Below are 12,792 nucleotides of genomic sequence, written 5' to 3' on the forward strand. Positions count from 1 at the left end.
TGTTGGAGTCCGCGATCTACGGTTCAGACTATAGTTCTTTGCAAGCAGTGGGGTTTTGGCCTAGTGCTTTGCCAGATCCAGGAATGGCCTGGAAAGCGTGTGCTCTCGGAGTTGGGATGTCAGAGCTCGGGGATTGGCCCTGTAGGGAACCCCATTCAATGCCAATTTCACCTGCTGAAGCATTGTGAAAGATGAACACCAAGACAGCAGACAGTGTGTTTGCTAATTGCTGGCTACTGTCGGAGAAAGACCCCTGTACTTGAGCTATCCCTCTCTGTCTCTCTCTTTGGACGGAGAGAGAGAACCTGTTGGTCCTCGAGACTTGGGGGGGCTCGGAGAAGTAACACAGTAGATTGTAATATCAGAACAGTGAATTGCGGGTCTTTGCAGGGGCGATCTCTCTCTCTCTCTCGATGGAGAGAGTGAGCCTGTCTGAGATGCCAAAGTGCAGGTTTGTGAACTGTAGTTTGAGGGACTCTGGATCAATGGGCTCTTCGGTGCTTCTGCTGCTGTTGCATGGTGGGTTTGTGGGGTGAGTCAGTGCTTCTGCTGGTGGGGTGGGGGTCGATGATTCTGCTGCTGCTTGTGCAAAGTGAGAGACGAGGGGGCTTTGGGGCGTTGATGTTGTTCTATGGGGTTTCTTTGTTTCATGGATGTCTGTGAAGTGGAAGAATTTCAGGTTTTATACTGTATATGTACAGTATTAATAGCAAATGTATTGTGAAACTTTGACAGAAGGAGAATGAGGGGGAGAGATAGAGGAAGGACAGTGTGGACAGAAGGGGAGAGGGGTGGAGGACAGAGAGTATGTGCATACATCTGGCATTTGAATTTAATAATATTTAATAATAATTTAATTTAATAATAATATTAAGGAGACCTCTTTATTAGGTGCCTCCTGTAAATAATAATGTGGCCACTGAGTGTATGTTCATGGTCTTCTGCTGCTGTAGCCCATCCACTTTGATACAAAGTGTAACCTTGGACATTAAGCACCCAGCTATAATCTTCTTTCACCCATGATTCAGTGATGCCTAAAACATCATACCTCTGCAGCTATACTGCAATTTCATCAATCTTATTCCATATATTCTGCACATTCAAATATAATACCTTCGGTCCTATGCAACACACACAAAATGCTGAAGGAACTCAACAGCATCAATGGAAAAAAGTACAGTCAACGTTTTGGGCCGACACCCTTCAGCAGTCCTACATCTGCAGAATTTCTCTTGTTTATGATTGGATTCTTACTCTGCAAAGTCTCTTCCAGGGATGCCTACCCTGAAGAAGTTTAAATTTTCCCTTGAGTCCAAAGGGTCTCGGCCTGAAACATTGACTATATTTTCTTCCATAGGTACTGCCTGGCCTGTTGAGTTCCTCCAGCATTTTGTGTGTGGTGCTTGGATTACCAGCATCTGCAGAATTTCGCATTTGTGATCTTCAGTCCTATATTCACCTTTTTTGATTTTCTACACCTTTTACATTGCAGCTCATCCCGGTGACTGGAATCTTGCCCTTTCAACAGCCTCTCCTCAGTACACATTTCTTCTCTTTGTAAACCTGCTACCTCATCTTCAGCACTATTACCCGTCCTTCCTATGATACTTCTTGCATTGAAAGATACGCAGCTTAGGACACTAGTCGCACCATGGTCAACCTTTTGATTCCTAATTTGGTCTGAGGTCTTACCTGCTTCCACGACCTCTCCACTAACTGTTCTGGCACTCTGGTTCCCCCTGCAACTCTAATTTAACCCCCACTGTGCAGCATTAACCAGCCTTACCACTAGGATATTAGTCCTCCTCCAGTTCAGGTGCAAACAGTTCCTTCTGTACAGGTCTCACCTTCCCTGGAAGAGAGCCCATAGGGATTCTGCTGTACGGGATGTGCTTCCATCGTAGGTATGTAATACTGCAAAGTTACCTAACAGACAGACAGACAGACAGACAGACAGACATACTTTATTGATCCTGAGGGAAATTGGGTTTTGTTACAGTTACACCAAGCAAGAATAGTGTAGAAATATAGCAATATAACCCTGCGCTGGGTCAACCCACGGAAGTCTGCTGGACCAGACAACATCCCTGGTAGAGTGCTCAGACATCTTCAACATCTCCCTCAGCAGTGCCACCATTCCAACGTGCTTCAAGGCCACCACCATCGTCCCCGTGCCGAAGAAGTCTTCAGTGTCCTGCCTAAATGACTACCGTCCCGTTGCACTTACATCCATCATCATGAAGTGTTTCGAGAGGCTCATCATGAGGCATATCAAGACCCTGCTGCCCCCCTCACCGGAACCCCTGAAGTTTGCGTACCATCCCAACTGCTCAACAGATGATGCCATTGCCACCACCCTCCACCTGGCCCTAACCCACCTGGACAAAAAAGACACGTACGTTCGAATGTTGTTCATAGACTTCAGTTCAGCATTCAACACAATCATCCCTCAGAAACTGATTGGAAAGCTGAGCCTACTGGGCCTGAACACCTCCCTCTGCAACTGGATCCTAGACTTCCTGACTGGGAGACCTCAGTCAGTCCGGATCGGGAGCAGCATCTCCAACACCATCACACTGAGCACGGGGGCTCCCCAAGGCTGTGTGCTCAGTCCACTGCTGTTCACTCTGCTGACCCACGACTGTGCTGCAACACACAGCTCAAACCATATCATTAAGTTCACCGATGACACGACCGTGGTGGGTCTCATCAGCAAGAACGACGAGTCAGCTTACAGAGAGGAGGTGCAGCGGCTAACGGACTGGTGCAGAGCCAACAACCTGTCTCTTAATATGAACAAAACAAAAGAGATGGTTGTTGACTTCAGGAGGGCACGGAGCGACCACTCCCCACTGAACATTGACGGCTCCTCGGTAGAGATCGTAAAGAGCACCAAATTTCTTGGTGTTCACCTGACGGAGAATCTCACCTGGTCCCTCAACACCAGCTCCATAGCAAAGAAAGCCCAGCAGCGTCTCTACTTTTAGCGAAGGCTGAGGAAAGTCCATCTCCCACCCCCCATCCTCATCACATTCTACAGGGGTTGTATTGAGAGCATCCTGAGCAACTGCATCACTGCCTGGTTCGGAAATTGCACCATCTCGGATTGCAAGACCCTGCAGCGGATAGTGAGGTCAGCTGAGAAGATCATCGGGGTCTCTCTTCCCGCCATCACGGACATTTACACCACACGCTGCATCCGCAAAGGAAACAGCATTATGAAAGACCCCATGCACCCCTCATACAATCTCTTCTCCCTCCTGCCGTCTGGGAAAAGGCTCCGAAGCATTTGTGCTCTCACGACCAGACTATGTAACAGTTTCTTCCCCCAGGCTATCAGACTCCTCAATACCCGAAGCCTGGACTGACACCTTGCCCTACTGTCCTGTTTATTATTTATTGTAATGTCTGCAATGTTTTTGTGCACTTTATGCAGTCCAGTGTAGGTCTGTAGTATAGTTTTCTCTGTGTTTTTTTTATTATTACGTAGTTCAGTCTAGTTTTTGTACTGTGTCATGTAAACCATGGTCCTGAAAAACGTTGTCTCATTTTTACTATGTACTGTACCAGCAGTTATGGTCGAAATGACAATAAAACTTGACTTGACTTGACTTGACTTGAATATAAAACCACAAATAATTAAATAATAATAAGTAAATAATGCCAAGTGGAAATTAGTCCAGGTCCAGCCTATTGGCTCAGGGTGTCTGACACTGAGGGAGGAGTTGTAAAGTTTGATGGCCACAGGCAGGAATGACTTCCTATGATGCTCAATGTTGCATCTTGGTGGAATGAGTCTCTGGCTGAATGTACTCCTGTGCCTAACCAGTACATTATGGAGTGGATGGGGGACGTTGTCCAAGATGGCATGCAACTTGGACAGCATCCTCTTTTCAGACACCACTGTCAGAGAGTCCAGTTCCACCCCCACAACATCACTGGCCTTACGAATGAGTTTGTTGATTCTGTTGGTGTCTGCTACCCTCAGCCTGCTGCCCCAGCACACAACAGCAAACATGATAGCACTGGCCACCACAGACTCGTAGACCATCCTCAGCATCGTCCGGCAGATGTTAAAGGACCTCAGTCTCCTCAGGAAATAGAGACGGCTCTGACCCTTCTTGTAGACAGCCTCAGTGTTCTTTGACCAGTCCAGTTTATTGTCAATCCATATCCCCAGGTATTTGTAATCCTCCACCATGTCCACCCTGACCTCTTGGATGGAAATAGGGGTCACTGGTGCCTTAGCTGTCCTCAGGTCCACCACCAGCTCCTTAGTCTTTTTCACATTAAGCTGCAGATGATTCTGCTCGCACCATGTGACAAAGTTTCCCACCGTAGCCCTGTACTCAGCCTCATCTCCCTTGCTGATGCATCCAACTATGGCAGAGTCATCAGAAAACTTCTGAAGATGGCAAGACTCTGTGCAGTAGTTGAAGTCCGAGGTGTAGATGGTGAAGAGAAAGGGAGACAGGACAGTCCCCTGTGGAGCCCCAGTGCTGCTGACCACTCTGTCTGACACACAGTGTTGCAAGCGCACGTACTGTGGTCTGCCAGTCAGGTAATCAATAATCCATGACACCAGGGAAGCATCCACCTGCATCACTGTCAGCTTTTCACCCAGCAGAGCAGGGCGGATGGTGTTGAACGCACTGGAGAAGTCAAAAAACATGACCCTCACAGTGCTCACCGGCTTGTCCAGGTGGGCGTAGACACGGTTCAGCAGGTAGACGACGGCATCCTCAACTCCTAGTCGGGGCTGGTTAGTGAACTGGAGCGGGTCTAAGTGTGGCCTAACCATAGGCCGGAGCTGCTCTAGAACAAGTCTCTCCAGGGTCAATGATGTGGGAGGTCAATGCCACCGGTCTGTAGTCATTGGAGCCACTAGGGCGCGGCGTCTTCGGTACAGGGACGAGGCAGGACGTCTTCCACAGCACAGGAACCCTCTGGAGACTCAGGCTCAGGTTGAAGACATGGTGAAGTATTCCACATAGCTGGGGGGCACAGGCTTCGAGCACCCTGTGGCTGACACCATCTGGGCCTGCAGCCTTACTTGGGTGGAGACGTTTCAGCTGCCTTCTCACCTGTTCAACTGTGAAGCCCACCGTGGTGGTTTCAGGTGGGGGAGGGGTGTAGTCATGAGAGCAGGGTGGGGGGCTGTGAGGAGGGGAGAGTGGAGTATGTGTTGGTTGGGGGCCGACAACAGATGAATAGTGGGGGATGGGCAGGCGCCACAGTGTCAAATCTGTTGAAGAACAGGTTAAGTTCGTTGGCCCTGTCCACACTGCCTTCAGCTCCTCTGTTGCTAGTTTGCCAGAAACCAGTGATGGTCCTCATCCCAGTCCAGACCTCTCTCATGTTGTTCTGTTGGAGTTTCCACTCAAGTTTCCTCCTATACCTGTCTTTAGCCTCCCTGATTTTGGCTTTCAGGTCCCTTTGTATTGTTCTCAGCTCCTCCCTATTTCCATCTCTAAACGCCCTCTTTTTAGCATTCAGGATGTCCTTAATGTCCTTTGTGACCCATGGCTTGTTATTTGAATAACAAAGGACAGTTCTTGCCGGAACATTGCAGTCCACACAGAAGCTGATGTAACTATGGGTGATGGCAGCCATTGAAATTTCCTCCAGATGCTCTGGTTTCTACCCATACTCCAAAGATGTATGGTTAGGGTTGGTAAGTTATGAGCATGCTATGACGGCACTGAAAATGTGGCTTCACTTGTGGTTGCCACCAGTTCCATCTCCCAACTTTCGTGTTGGTCATTTCACTGTATGCCTTGATGTTTCAATGTACATGTACATGTGACAAATAAAGTTAATCTTTGTTACCTTTGTTTTTAAAAATTATATAGCACACTCTTGCAGACTCTGTCTCTCTCTCCTGAAGGTCTGCTGTGTAGATAAAGAGTTTTATATTTTGAAGTTACAGCTTCCATGTGACTCAAGCAACACACACAAAATGCTGGAGGAGCTCAGCAGGCCAGGCAGCATCGATGGAAAAATGTACAGTCAATGTTTCGGCCGAGACCCTTCGGCAGGACTGGAGAAAGAAAGATGAGGAGTAGATTTAAAAGGTGGGGGGGGGCGCGGAGAGGGGAGAGAGAAACACAAGGTGATAGATGAAACCGTGTGACTTGGTATAGTGAGTCATAACATGTCATCTTCACCACTCTGTCGTTCTCTGTACATGCCAATTAACCTACCAACAGCTTGCCCTTTGGGATATGGGAGGAAACCGGAGCACAAAGTCACAGAGAAAATGTGCAAAATCTACACCAACAGCATCCGAGGTCAGCATTTAACTTGGGTCAAAGTTGTGAAGTAGCGAATTCACCAACGTTATCACCATCCAGTCTCAAATAATTCATATTCTGTAACATAAAGTTCCATGTTTTTAAAAATAAGCTATGTAATGTATCTTGATGACTTTCCAATGACACAATTGGCTCTTTGCAGTTTGTGCTAAAAGTTCTCAAGTGATTCTCGATTTCAACTTCTGTTCTGCTTCGCACTACCTTCTACCACCAGTAGGTGGAGCAGTTGAAGCTCAATGATTCATCAATGTCACAGTTATCTATAATACTGCACTGAAGTAAGCTCTTCAGCTCAACTGTTCCATGTCAATCCCGATTTCCATCTAAACTATTCCTATTTGCCCATGTTTAGCCCACATCCCTCTTTCAATCCTTGGACTTGTCCAAGTACCTTTTAAATGATACTAATGTAACTGGCTCAACCATTTCCTTTGGCAGCTCATGCCAAATACTGACCACCTTTAGGGTGAATAGGTTGTCTTCAGGTTCCTATTAAATCTTTCACCTCTCACCTTAAACCTGTGCCCTCTAGTTCTTGATTTCCCCATCCGCTGGAGAAAAACTGTGCTCATTCACCCCCTCATGATTTTATACACCCCTCATTTCCCTATGCTCTATGCTTTATACCTAACCTCTCTCCATAACTGTGGCCCTCAGTCCTGGCAATGTCTTTGTAAATCCCCTCTGCTTTCTTTCCAGCTTAGTGGCTGTTTTCCTGTAGCTGGGTGATCAAAACTGCATACAATTTTTCAATGTGGCCTTGAGATCTGTCTCCTAATAGGCCATGAAACAAACCCAAAAGAACACATTGAAAAAAAGACTGTCAAACATACAGTGCTCAGAGAAAAAGAATCATGCAAACAATGAAAGCAAACAAATAGTGTTCTGAACTGAAGTCCAGAATGTTACGTAACCTCGTAACCAGGTAACTTACCAGCAAAGATAGCGGGATCATTTGAGTCGGATGCTACTATTTTCAAACGTTTTATTCAAAAAAAAGGCACAAACGTATGGTTAATACAAAACATTCAGATCATATACATCGTCAAAACTCAATCTAAAACACTGGTGTAATAATAATCAATCAGAAATAAGCTCTATAGTTGTCTAGGGGTTAATACTGAGTCCAATTGAAATATAAAGAGTCACTCAGAAGTTTGCAGGCTTTTCCCTTTTTGGAACCGCTGGGGTTTCACGTTGTGGAGAGAGAGAGATGGTTGAGAAAAGGATAAACACTTGCCCGTTGTCTTTACAGAGCAAATCCTTGGAATCAGGGGAGCAGGCTTCCCCGTTGTTAGTTAAAAGCAGTCTTCCGTTGGTTCTAATTTCCGTTGGTCCAAATTTCAAAATTTGGAATCTAACGCACGTGGCTTCCTTCAAAATGCCTTCCCGCTCCCACGGGAATCGGTATCGTGCTTCCTTGGTGTCTCCTTGGTGCGTCTGAGGGTTGTACCCCCCTCAGACCCTCCTTTATACTTCTTCACGGGATTGCAGGTGTCAATCAGGTTGCAGGTGATGCGATCTCTCTCTCAACCAGCCCACTTTGCCCGAGGGCTTTTCACGTGGTCTTCATGAGACAATAGTCAATATCGCCTTTATTCTGCTTCTTGGGAGAACGTGGCCTTCCGCACGTCTCCCTCTCTCTCTCCCATTTCCTGTGTCTATTCAGCACGTCTCTCCCCCTCTTGGGTCAGTTGACCCCCCCCCCCCTTGACTAGGGCTCTTGCGATTCTCACAAAGGAGGGGGCCGAGGGCATAACACCTCCCCCCATAGCAGGTTTTTTACCAGCGGTTAAAAACAGGTTGGTACAGGACTTTTTTTTTGAATCTACATACTACACAAGCTTTTCTCTTCACAGAGTACTACCGTTATACATTCAAGTCAGTATCTAAACAGGTAACAAGTACAGTGCCTCTTTCTTTAATACCTTAACCTCACGTGCCATACTAAAGTCTGGTAGCATCAAACTTCAGCTTAATAACCACCTTATTTATTTATTTTCTTCAGCAACATAACTAAGGAGGTGTGATCTTAGCTTACGTGTGTACTACAAAAGTTTATACAAATACTAATCGTTTCGGTCGTGGTATTTCCCCGGCAGGTCTCCCAAGGGGTGGTCTTTATTATTCACAGGCTTTGGCGCGAACCCGTACAACCGGCGTTGTGATTTACAAAGGGCATTTCTATTATCCATCGCCTTTTCCCGGTGAGTCCCCCCGTGGGGACTGCGAGTAATTTGGCAAGGTACTCTCCCATTTCCTTCCCACAAGGGTTATTCTCTTAACTCCGCGTCCACCCAGGTAGTTAGCCCTTCTGCCAAGACCATACAGGCTGATGTGTTTCAGGGCGAACTTTTCCCCCTGGCCGCATTTAAATTTCGGCTTCCTCGCAGCGCTTTCTTGAATAACAATAGCGTGTGAGGCACCTTTACATTCCAAATCAACCCGTAATCGGTGCGTAGGCATCATTTTAGACTTTAACCTTTTTCCCTTCGAGTTGGGAACTACAGATTTACCGTTCTCCCCCACAACAACAGTTATCTCCCCATTCATAAACTCCACATTAACTCTGAATACTCCCCTCAGCACAACCCTCTGGGGACTCGCACTCCCCAAGGTTAACCCTTTTTTCCTTGAACCAAGCCTATCTGATCCAAAAGGACGGCCATCTCGTCCAGCTGCGTCAAATACCTCCACTTTCTCCTGAGCTCCGTGACTAGGCTCAGCACCACGTGCATCCCCATCTTGGACACACTCAAGTGGGACATTGGCCTCTTCCAGGCTTTCAACACCCGTACCTTTTTCAAATTCTAACGTCCCCCGATCCTTCCAGCTACTCTCTAGGCAGCCCCCCATTGGGGAAGGCGCAACCCTGCGAGCTGAAACAACCTCCTCGGCCATTTCAGCTGACTTCTCCACAGCAAGGATACCCTTCCTCTCTAAGACTGCCCTCATTTCACTCTTGGGACCATCGAGAACACCTTTAGAACTCTCAACTTCTCCAAACAATTCTGCCAAACCAGACAGATCAACCATGTCCAACTCTGGACCTTTTAACAGCTTTATCCATTTCTCATCTTTATTTCCTACCTCTAGGACCTTTCTCTTCACTAAGGGGGGGGGGCTATCTCCTCGCCCTTACCCCCTTTCACTTTACTACTTTCTGTTTTACCACCCTCGGAACCCTCGTGGTATAGGGTCGGTAAAAACGTCTTGGCCAATTCACTACTGGCCCGATTTAAACTGCTCTGGTTCTCAGCTGCTTTTCTCGACAGGCTGCAAGTGTCCGCGCATGCGCGATAGCTCGGGGACTCCATGGGCGGGGCCTCAACTATCAGGGCGGTTCCCATCTTCCCACCCGCGAGGTCATTACCCAAAAGGAGGTCCACGCCCTCCCCCGGTAACTCCGGCAGGACTCCTAGTTCCACAGGTCCCGACACCAACTCGCAATCGAGAAGGACCCTATGCAAAGGCACTACTTTGATCCAGTTCCCTAGGCCTCTCAGGGCTACCTCGCCCGTCGGAGGTCCGAAGGGTAACACGTTATGGCTAATTAATGATAGCTCCGCCCCCGTGTCTCTCCAAATTCGTACGGGGATGGGGGGGGGTCTCCTTCCTTCAAAGACACGGTTCCTTCGGAACTAAATGTCTCCCGCCCCTCCTGTATTCCATCTACCTGGGGCCCTCTTGTCAATTTCCTGATTACCGCTGCACGCCCGATAGGGATCGCTGCTCTCTCCCTCTCTGGCTCCTTTCTCGGAGCAAAGTAGTTTGATGCGATATGACCCACCTTCCCACAATTAAAGCAGGTTAAATCAGGGGATCTCCAGGTTTCCTGTCTGTTATCCTCACTTTTTCTGCTAGCTCCCGGCGGGATCTCTGCCTCAGCCGGCGGGCTTTCCCTGCCGTTCCGACCGTCTCTCAGGTAACTTTTTGGCGAGGAAAACTTTGGCTTGTGGGTTAGGGCATATTCATCTGCTAACCTAGCCATCTCTGAGATGGACTGATTCGTCCTCTCATTTAAATACATTCGGATCTCTTCCGGAACGCAACCTTTAAATTCCTCAATCAAAAATAACTCCCTGATACGCCCATAATTCTCGGCCACCTTTTCAGCGGTGCACCAACGGTCCAAGACCACACCCTTCTCATGGGCTAGCTCGGTATATGTTTGATTCCACCCTTTCCTTAAATTTCGGAACCTTTGTCTATACGCCTCAGGTACTAACTCGTAACCTCGGAGAATGGCCTCCTTTACTTGATCATAATTCCCGTCCCTTTCTGGGGGCAGCGCGGCATATACCCGCTGTGCTTTCCCTCGTAACACACTTTGTAACAACGCCACCCACTGCTCTCTGGGCCACTGCTGATTCACTGCCACCTTCTCAAAAAGCAAGAAATAACTATCAACATCCATCTCCTCGAAGGGGGGGACCAACCTCAATGCCCGACTAACATCAAACCCCTCCTCTCTCTCGTGCCCTTGAGCTCTTCGCTCTTGCTTTCGCCTGTCCAGCTCCAATTCATGGCTCCTTTGTTTCTCTTTCTCTTCTGCTTCTATTTCTAGCTGCTTTAGCTGGAGCTCATGACCCCGTTTCATCTCTAATTCCCTTAGTTTGAACACATGCTCTCTTTCCTCAGCCTTTTCCTTTTCCTTTGCAGCTCTTTCCTCAGCCTTTTCCCTGGCAGCTCTTTCTGCAGCCTTTTCAGCTGCTTCTACTTCTAGCTGCTTTACTTTAAGCTCATGGTCCAACCTTGCTTTCTCCAACTCTGCCTGATCTGTCCCACTCGCTAATCTCTTTTCGGGGATATTTTCCAAATCCTCAGCTGCAAACACCTTCTTCCCAATGTAATACTGTTGTATGACCCTTCGCACTTCCTGCTTTTTCATTGCTGGCTTCACCGCTGTGAGGTCTAACGCCTGCGCCAAATTTACCAAGTCTGATTTTGTAGCCTTCCCTAGCGCCTCTACCGTCGGGTTTCTCGTAAATTCATCCACATCCATCTTTGCTGGTTTCCCGTCTGGCTACCTGCGTAACCAAATTTAAGTTTGGACTTACAGCCCGATTCACTGACCCTCCACTTTGGTTTCAAATCCCGGGCGAGCCCCCACTTGTTACGTAACCTCGTAACCAGGTAACTTACCAGCAAAGATAGCGGGATCAGCTGAGTCAGATGCTACTATTTTCAAACGTTTTATTCAAAAAAAAGGCACAAACGTATGGTTAATACAAAACATTCAGATCATATACATCGTCAAAACTCAATCTAAAATACCGGTGTAATAATAATCAATCAGAAATAAGCTCTATAGTTGTCTAGGGGTTAATACTGAGTCCATTTGAAATATAAAGAGTCACTCAGAAGTTTGCAGGCTTTTCCCTTTTTGGAACCGCTGGGGTTTCACGTTGTGGAGAGAGAGAGATGGTTGAGAAAAGGATAAACACTTGCCCGTTGTCTTTACAGAGCAAATCCTTGGAATCAGGGGAGCAGGCTTCCCCGTTGTTAGTTAAAAGCAGTCTTCCGTTGGTTCTAATTTCCGTTGGTCCAAATTTCAAAATTTGGAATCTAACGCACGTGGCTTCCTTCAAAATGCCTTCCCGCTCCCACGGGAATCGGTATCGTGCTTCCTTGGTGTCTCCTTGGTGCGTCTGAGGGTTGTACCCCCCTCAGACCCTCCTTTATACTTCTTCACGGGATCGCAGGTGTCAATCAGGTTGCAGGTGATGTGATCTCTCTCTCAACCAGCCCACTTTGCCCGAGGGCTTTTCACGTGGTCTTCATGAGACAATAGTCAATATCGCCTTTATTCTGCTTCTCGGGAGAACGTGGCCTTCCGCACGTCTCCCTCTCTCTCTCCCATTTCCTGTGTCTATTCAGCACGTCTCTCTCCCTCTTGGGTCAGTTGGCCCCCCCTCTTGACTAGGGCTCTTGCGATTCTCACAAAGGAGGGGGCCGAGGGCATAACAAGAAAGAGAGTTCGTCCGCAGACCCTTAGTTCAGCGTAGAGTGGAGCAGCAAGCTGAACCAACCCATCTCTTGCCTTGGGCCCTGACACCCTGACCTTTTCAATCTGAATTATCATCCAAACATGGGGTTCAGTCACTTTGATACGCTCCGCAGCCTGGACCCCGCTACCGTGACTCCGCCTGTAGCTGACCTTTCCAATTCACCCCGTGATCGAACCATGAATCTTCCTCACTCTCGGTGACGGGCCCACTGCTTTGCCTGGGTTCTGCCGCATCGAGTTTCCTCCAGGTCAAAAGGGAAGTTAGAGGCTATTGTTTACAATGACTGTTTACCAGAAAAAGAGCGGTTAACAAAGTATTTAGTTGTTGTCCTTGTTTCATTAGCCACCAGCCTGAAGTCACTGAGATTCAGCAGCAGCATCTTAAACTGGAACCTTTCAAGCTGGTGGCAGCAGTGACACCAGCCTGAAAATACTTGAATTATTTGGAAGGGAGGTTGAGGCAGATGC

This window comes from Hemitrygon akajei, chromosome 15, assembly GCF_048418815.1.
Source record: "Hemitrygon akajei chromosome 15, sHemAka1.3, whole genome shotgun sequence".
In the NCBI taxonomy this organism is placed as follows: Eukaryota; Metazoa; Chordata; class Chondrichthyes; order Myliobatiformes; family Dasyatidae; genus Hemitrygon; species Hemitrygon akajei.